Below are 9,261 nucleotides of genomic sequence, written 5' to 3'. Positions count from 1 at the left end.
ATTTGAATAAGTGATTCTGGGGGAGCCTTAGTTGCTCAGTCGCTTGGGTGTCCAACTCTTAATTTGGGCTGAGGTCATGGTCTCTGGATTGGATTGGGGGATCTAGCCCTGTGTTGGGCTCTATGCTCAGCGCGAAGTCTGCTCATCTCTCCCCCGCTGTCCCCCCACCTTGTGTGTGTGTGTGTGGGTGCGCACATACATATACTCTCTCCCTCAAATATATAAAATCTTTAAAATAAATAAATAGGGAACGCCTGGGTAGCTCAGCAGTTGAGTGTCTGCCTTTGGCTCAGGGCATGATCCCAGAGTTCCGGGATCGAGTCCCACATCAGGCTTCCTGCATGGAGCCTGCTTCTCCCTCTACCTATGTCTGTGCCTCTCTGTGTGTGTCTCTCATGAATAAATAAATAAGTAAATAAATAATCTAAAAAAAATACATAGATACATACTGCAGAGTGGTTTTATTTTTCTCCCTCATTTATATTGAGGAAGGTGCCATGCCAGTGATCCCATCTTGGCCAAAAAATAAAAGAGAGAGAGAGAGAGAAAGCAAGAGAGAAAAAATTCATATTTGTATCTTCCAAAAATCTGAGGTAATTTAAATGTCATCACCAGTGTAAAACATTATCAAGAAAATCATATTAAGAAACTGGGATTGGTATATAGAGTTAAGAATATGGAGACTATGGTACAAGGCCCCCACATGGTCCATATCCAAGCTTCTACTTTGGGGAAGTGAAGGCCACATGGTCAGTTTGCTCGAAGGTGCAGTTTCACTACACCCACACAAAGGGCAGTCCTCCGTTCCAGGGCTGGAGCCAGCAGGAGATAGAGAGCAGAGCAGCAAGCACCTATTGCCTATAAGGTGGCTGGGGCAGAGGTCATTTTGTGTGGGCTTAACTATACATGATTATTTCATCAGGTGCCCTAGGAAAAGCAAAGTGAGAACTTACAGTGGGAATTCTAAACTTAAATCTTTATCTAGATGTCCAGACTCTGGGTGTAAATAGGGTTATCATACTGTAAAATACCTAGGTAGCAACTCAGAAGAACAAAAGTTGCTTTTCTCATCAGCAATCAATCAAACAGACTTTAGAGGTGAAGCCATACTGTCATAAGACATAGCAACAATCTCTAAAGCCTAGATGTCTTGTAAAACTTTTTGGAAATCTTATTTGCAAGGGTGATATATATATATTTTTTTTCATAGTTCTTTTAAACTCTTCATTACAGAAAATTCTCAGAATATCCTTGTACTATCAACAACCATCATATTTTAGCTGTTCTTTTTCCACATCCCTCCGTTAAGAATATGTGAAGCAGCTAGCCACAGAAAAACTAATTATGTGATCCTAAACAAATAAAAGCACTATTTGTCTTGAGTAACATAAAGTCTAGAGATAGGCAGTCCAAGTTATAAAATTAAAGATCTTCAAAAACTAAGCTCTTTCTATTGCTTTAGTCTTCTATCTTTAGAATGTGGTGGTAAGATGGCTGCTAAGCCTCCAGAAATCACATCCTTGTTGCAGGAAAGAAGAAAGAGGAAGGGTGAAAAGAACCCAAGGATATGGCAACTGCCTCAAGTTTCCTTTGGAAACCTTTTCCAGAAGCTCTAAACAACTTTTACTTACATCCCTTTGGCTGGGACAGGTCACATGGTCTCTACTTGCTACAAAGGAGTGTGAGAGGTAAGCAATTTGGGCTGAGGACATAGCCACCCTTGAATTAGATCAGGGTCCTGTTAGTTGAGAAAGAAGAGGCCTCAGCCCTTGTGCCAATGATTTTCTCTCTGTTTCCCATGCCTTCCCTCCCTTGACCACCCAGGTTATTTCTTTTTTAAAGAAGTATTTACTGAATACTCTCTTCCTGCTAGTCCCAGGGCCAGGTCCTGGGGCTCTAAGGAGAATTAAAATGTAGCGTTTGATCTTGAAAAGGTCCTTGTTTAATCTGTAGCAGGAAGCCAATACACACTGTCTAAACTTAGTAAATACAGAGTCACACAAACACATTAAAGATATAGAAGCTACACCTCAAAGATATCAAACCAGAAATGGTTCAAAGGGGTTGCCTCTAGAGATTAGACTGGCAGAAAGGGGCAGAGCTGGAGACTGTTGATACCATTATAAGCTCTTCTGTACTGCTTGCCTTTTGTTTTTTCAATTGCGTGCCTACCTAAATTCGATAAAACATAAAAAACATTCTGAAAAATAGTGCTGTAGTAAACATCCTTGTGCATAAAGAATGGTTGCCATTTTGGGTTATGTGTGCATGGTGTATTCTTAGAATTTCTGTGTTAAAGACTACAGATACAAATTTGTTTCCAGAAAGTATGCGGGCTTACTGAAGAGTTTAAACAGAGTGATATATGTAAACTAATAAGCACATAGTAGGCACTCAGTAATGCATTAGTTAGGAACAAGTAAGTCAGCCAATGTTTTGTCTGGATTCCAACTACTTCCCAACAGCTGCTGCATAGAAGAAGTGTAGCTCTCTTGATGATATTCCTCTGGGTCTTTTGCTAATACAAATACTACTGCCGTGAGCAGTCATGTGCCAACATCAATTCAGGTTTTTGCCAGTGTATATTTGGGATAGTTTCCTAGAAATGAGTAAACGCATATGTCACTTTGCTAGATGTTGCCATGTTTCCTCCATAGGGGTCACATCATGTTGCACCCTCCCCTGTAGTGTGTGAGTGCGCCTTCCTCTCAAAGCCACCCAAGAGAAATTTATGTCCAACTGTGGGATTTCTATTCATCTGCTGGGTGAGGAAGGATCTCTCAGTGTCGTATGAATTTGCATATCTCACTGATAACTTGTCAGTTCCCCCTGCCACTACTCATTCTAAATTTCCCTTGCCCTCAGCCAGCAGTTCAACTGGTCTAGCTGCTTGCCAAGTGGAGGATCTAGACCTTTGTCCCCGAGGGCTCTGAGCCCTTGGTGGCCTTACCTCTTAAGGCCGTGGATTCCTCAGTTGCCCAGGAAGTGCTACTGCTGAGCACAGAGGCAACAAGATGCATCCTGGGGAATGCCCTGAGTTCTGAACATTCTCCTCTCCGCCCCGCTAAGTGTTGGCAACACTGAACTTTCATGAAGATCAGAGTTGATCATACCCTATCACCACTGTAAATTTGTAAATCCATTTTTGCCTTTGGATCCACTGGCACGGGATCCAAAAGTCACCAGGCAGCAGTTATAGCTTCAGGTTCAAGGGAACTCTCCTGTGTCCCTTGGTGGAAGAGGCCCTCCCTGGACACCAGGACTTCTTTCCAGCATAACCTAAGGCTGTAAGAACACAAAGCAAAACTTCTGCAAGTAGGTTACTGGAAATGATGGTAAGATGGTAACTCCTCCTTTTACCCCTTGGTTCCTGAACCCTTGTATTCCAACAGAATGTTGAGACAGAGTACCACATACCAGCTGTTAGTTAGATACACATGGCATAGCCTCCAGGACAGCACCCAATCCGGCAAGGTGGCATCCCCAGGTGAGGGGACTCACTAAGTCTTTTAGGCCAGGTACTTCCTGTCAGAGAACCAGTGAACCCTGTGGGAATGTGCCCCTTGTCACATCTTCATGATAAAATATGGCCCTTAGGCTAAGGCAGAGTGCTTTGTCAGGAAATCAGGTACATAGTCACTCTGAATTGGTCCTGGCAGAGGCCCTATAGGTGGGGAAGGCAAACTTACACTTAGAGCTAGTTTAATTTCCTATAAGAAAGAGTTACCTTGGGCACCTGGGTGGCTCAGTCAGTTAAGCATCTGTCATGATCCCAGGGGCAGGGAGTCTGCTTCTCCCTCTGCCCCTTTCCCCATTTGTTTTCTCTCTCTCTCTCTCTCTCTCTCAAATAAACAAAATCTTTAAGAAAGAAAGAAGGAAGGAAGGAAGGAAGGAAGGAAGGAAGGAAGGAAGGAAGGAAGAAGGAAGGAAAGAAGGAAGGAAGAGAAAGAAAGAAAAAAGAAAGAAAAGAAAAGAAAAGAAAAGAAAAGAAAAGAAAAGAAAAGAAAAGAAAAGAAAAGAAAAGAAAAGAAGCCCTCGGGGACAAAGGTCTAGATCCTCCACTTGGCAAGCAGCTAGAAAGAAAGAAAGGACAAGAAAAAAAAGGGAGAGAGAGAGAGAGAGAGAGAGAGAGAGAGAGAGAGAGAGAGAAAGAAAGAAAGAAAGAAAGAAAGAAAGAAAGAAAGAAAGAAAGAAAGAAAGAAAGAAAGAAAGAAAGAAAGAAAGAAAGAAAGAAAGAAAGAAAGAAAGAAAGAAAGAAAGAAAGAAAGAAAGAAAGAAAGAGAGAGATAAATTACTTCTCCTTCCAGGTCAGAAGAGTTAGGATATAACCAACTTGCTTGATCTCTAGGGATGGAGCAATGCTGGAGACCGTTGGTGGCAAGTTAATCAGTTAGATAATCAACAGAGGCAGCAGCTGGATAGGCCTTGGTGAGTGTGAGCCCATGCTGTTGGGCCTATGCGTAGCCTCCATCCCTGCTGCTGTGATGCCTTCATTTGTGGGTCCATTGCTCCAGCACTGGAGAGGCTAAGGACCAGAGACAGGCTGACATATGCCAGAGGAATCATCCTGACGACCTGGCCGTTGAGCGCTTCCTCTGAGGTGGATGCTTCCTAGTAAACATAGATGTGAGACCCAAACATCTTCACATCTCCTCCACTGTAGGTCATCCATATGCCTCTCTCCTGTCTTCTGATGACGCTTCTTTTGAGCCCCTGACCAGCCATCCAGTGATTTACCACTGCTCAGAAGTTTGTATCTTTGTCTTTGCCAAAGCTTACCCCCTATAATATTTAGGGCTGAAAGCACTGCTTGGAGCTCTGTTCACTAGGAAGCTTTTCCTTCTATACTACCTTTTAGGGCCACTCCTGCTTGGTGCTACAGTCCATTTTTGGCTCCCATCAACTGACAGATGAGCCTCCCCATATGTAAATCAGACCTGGGTGTTTTCTTTCTCCATTGTCCAGTCATAGAGAAGCCGCCATGAGGCCATGAGCTTGAGTGCAGGAGCGACATCATTGCAGCAGATTACTGACACGGGGCTCTGAGCCACCTGCTCATGACTCATTTGTGACTTATAGACCTCCTCAGGCCTGAATGCACTATTCCCATCATACAGTGGATTGCTACTATGCCTGTCTGCCCTGACTATGACTCTATGAATCTAATACCCCGCTCATGATAGCTCCTCTCTCCTAATCAGTTAGTGCATTTCTGAAGGTGCCATGTTCAGTCTCTACTAGGGGCCAGTAGTCCATCAGGAGCTGCTTCCCAAATATATGTAGTTCTCTGATGCAGAAGGCATGGTGTAGCTAGAGGGTCTGTGCCATGCATCTCCTACGGGGCTCGCCAGAGACTCCATCCAGTATCCTATTTCCATGGGAAGCTCTAACACTATAGCCAGGGTGCAGAGCAGCTTGGACTGCAATTTTGACCTAATGCAGAATTCTCTTTTCCTCTGGGCCTCACTTGAAACTGGTAGACTTCTGACTACCTGATAAATGGATTGGGGTACTACTCTCAACGTGGCATATACTGCTTCTTTTTTTTTTAATTTAATTTTATTTATGATAGTCACAGAGAGAGAGAGAGAGAGAGGGGCAGAGACACAGGCAGAGGGAGAAACAGGCTCCATGCACCGGGAGCCCAACGTGGGATTCGATCCCGGGTCTCCAGGATCGCGCCCTGGGCCAAAGGCGGGCGCCAAACCGCTGTGCCACCCAGGATCCCCATATACTGCTTCTAAATTGCAAAGGACCCATCAAACATGTTTATCTTGCTTAGCCATAAGGAGTATAAGGTGCAATAATTTGTTCTTTGCCTCAGAAGGTTGTCACAGGACATCTGGTGGCTCAGCAGTTGAGCATCTGCCTTTGGCTCAGAATGTGGAGTCCTGGGATCAAATCCCTCATCAGGCTCCCTGTGGGGAGCCTGCTTCTCCCTCTGCCTATGTCTCTGCCTCTCTCTGTGTCTCTTATGAATGGGAAAAAGGGGGGGGGGAATGTCCCAGCATGCCTCACCCAGCTCTCCTAAACCTTCACCTATGTTGCAGGCCAATGAATCTTTGTAGGGTTTTTTTTCACTCAGATATTCAGAGTAACACCAGAGTAACACCATATTTGTGTTTACCATGTCCAATTAGCATGACCTCATCAAAATGGTAGACCAGAGTGATATTCTGCAGAAAGTCAAGGTGACCAAGGTCTTTGTGACAGAGAGAAGGAGAGTTGTGGTCTTGGGGCAAGACTGTAAATGAGTATTACTGCTTGTTTATTTGTGAACTGCTTTTGGTTCTCTTTACTAATGGGATTGGAAAGAACACACACAGAGTTAAAGGCAAGTGCCAGAGATTGTAGTGATCTATTCCAACAAAGACACTACATCCAGCATAAGAGCTGCATTTGAGGTTATCATTTGTGGTTATCACATGATCCCACTGTGTTTTTTCAAATCCCACTTATTTATTTGAGAGAGAGAGAAAGCGCATAGAGGGAGAGTGAGAGGAAGAAGCAGACTCTCTGCTGAGCAGAAAGTCTGACACAGGGCTCAATCCCAGGACCCTGAGATCATGACCTGAGCCAAAGGCAGACACTTAAACAACCGAGCCACCCAGAAAAGAGATCTGAACAGGGCCTATAGATTTAGGAGTCACACGATGGGAACTGAAGTGAATGAGACTGTCCTAGAAATTCATGGGGAGTTGGAATAGCTTGAGCCCTCCAAAGTCAACATTACCAACTAAGTTCAGTGATTCCTGTCTCAGAAAATGGCACCACCATCCATCCAGGCACCCACGCTGGAGACCTGAGCCTCTAGTTGCAGACACCATGTCTTTCATGATCTGGCTCTGCCGGCCTCGTCTCTCTCCATCGGGCATCCTACATGCCAGCAAGACAGAATTTTGTGATGCTTGGCAGCCGCACTGTGCTCTCTTCCTATCACTGTACCACTGCCCCTGCACTTCCCACCATCTGGAACACTCTCCCAGTCCCTTCTTCATATCCTTAGCCACCATTGTAACCCCATGTGTCACTACTTCTGTGCAGCCTTCCCTGACCACCCCCAACCAGAGTTAGATTCTATTCCTCTCCTTTCTATGCACAAGCCATAGCACACATTATTGAGATGACAGCTCTGTCTCTGTCAGCCCGTCACATCCTCTCCTCCTGACTGTGTGGCTCCAAAAGGCATGGATTATGCCTTTTATATCCGTAGGTATCCGTGTTTATGTGTAACCAGGAATGGAGAATGTCTCCCTAGGAACAAATAAATCTAAGCAGGATCTTGCTTGGGCTGCGGAGATTTCAGAATGGCCAGTCTGAGCAAATGACAAGCCTGATTATTTTTTTTCTCTTCCTTCCAGAGTGTATACAGCAATAACTGTTGGTGGGCTAATGCAACACCCATTCTCAAATCACTTTTCCTTTGCCCCCTTAACTAGAGAGTCCGGAGAAGCTAACCGTTTTTCTCAGGCTCTTTTATTTAGTGTGGCCAATAAAATGAAACCTAAGTCTGCTAGAGGCTTCTGGGAAAGCTTTTGCTTTTCTGATCAAAAGGACACTTGGGCTAGCCTCCTCCCTCTCTCCCATCTTCCTGCCTGGAATATAGATGCAAAGCCTAAAACTTCATCTTGTACCATGAGGCAACAAGCCAGCATGCTAAAGGTGACAGAGCAGAAAGTCACCAGGAGTCTGGGTCTCCACTGGCATCTTGGAAGCACTGCCCCAGCCCGTCTCCTGCCCTCTCCTGTGTGAGATAATTAAGTGACCTGATTGTTTAAGACCCTGCTTGTCAGGTGTCCTCTTGCAGAGCAGAAAGCATTCCCAGCGGAAACAGAATACAGAGAGCAGCAGGACCAGCTACCAGAAGAGTGCTCCGGGTCAAGGGCAGGCTGGAACCAGCGTTAACGATAAACCTATCAATTAACAAGTACACAGGGTTGCTTTTTGTTTTTGTTCTTTTCAGCTCTTGCTGCTGTGGGGGAGACTTGGAAACAGAGATGTAGCCTCCGTTCTTAAAGAGTTTACAGTCAAGTGGGAGGAGGTCTGATGAAACACCACGCTGAACAGCATGCAGCTAAGAGCTGGATTTTATGAAGCTCAGAGGAGAGGAAGCTCAGTGACAGGGAAGTGGCTCAGACGGGGAAGGCTTCCTGCAGGTGGAGGGGCTTGCACGGGCCTCAGAAGAGGAATGGGATTCGTTGGCTCCTCATTAGCCCCTCCGTGATCTCTGCCAGAGGTGAGTCAAAGGAGACGCCTGCTGGCAGGCCCCCAGCGCACAGTAGAGGCTCATTAAGTCTTAATGCCCCTTCGGTTTAGAAAGCGGTTTCTCTCCCTCTCATGCATTTATTCAACACCTCTTTATTGAGCCTCTGCTGTGGCTGGGGAACTGCTGCAGGTGCTGTGGCTGCCACGGCGGGCCGGGCGGAACGCACACAGTACCTGACCTCAAAGAGCTTCAGTTTCAATGAGGGACACAGACAAACAAAAGAAAAACTTGAACTGGAGGGAGCCGGATTAACAAACTCAGGACTGGGCCGCTGCCTTCCCAGGTGGGTTACACGTCCAGCATCCGGTTCCCGTTGCCAAAGCCACTCATTAAGACAAGCCCCACTTCCTGGACTAGATAGTAGTACTGGCCCAAGGGGACAGCCACTGTGGGTGCTGTGTGCAGCCTCGGGGCCCACGCCACCCCTGTGTTGCTGAAGCCTGCGAGCCTCTGCCATTCCTCTCTGCCCACCCAGGCTAATGGCCCTGCACCACCACCCACATCTCCCTGAGTCACACGTTCAGCACATGCCACAGCTTAACTCCATACCCTTCCATCTTCCTGGAACACGGTACACTCACCCCAGCACCAGCCCAGTGAGCTCTGGCCACTCCTTTTCTGCTGGGGGGTGGGCAGGGGAGACCCAGCTCTCTCATCCTGAAGAGCCCCCACTTCCCCCCCTCTCCCAAGAAGCCCTCCTCCTCACCCAGAGCCAAGTGATCACACAGTTGATAATCCCAAACTGGGACACTCTCAAGGGGGCCCCTACCAGTCATCGCATCCAACCACGAGCAAACAGCTATGTGGTCTCCTAACCAGAGCCTCACACTGAGGTCTCGTCCTCCAGACAGCCTCTTCAGTTGTTACCTGGCCATTTCCCAAATTGTGTTCTCTGGAACACCTGGGAGCTATCAATGGGGCTTCACAAAAACACCAAGAAACTAACAACTCAGAAAAAAAAAAAAAGAAAAGAAACTAACAACTCCACATTGAAA

Source organism: Canis lupus, chromosome 21 (assembly GCF_003254725.2).
Source record: "Canis lupus dingo isolate Sandy chromosome 21, ASM325472v2, whole genome shotgun sequence".
Taxonomy (NCBI): Eukaryota; Metazoa; Chordata; class Mammalia; order Carnivora; family Canidae; genus Canis; species Canis lupus.
Note: the sequence above shows the minus strand (reverse complement) of the source record.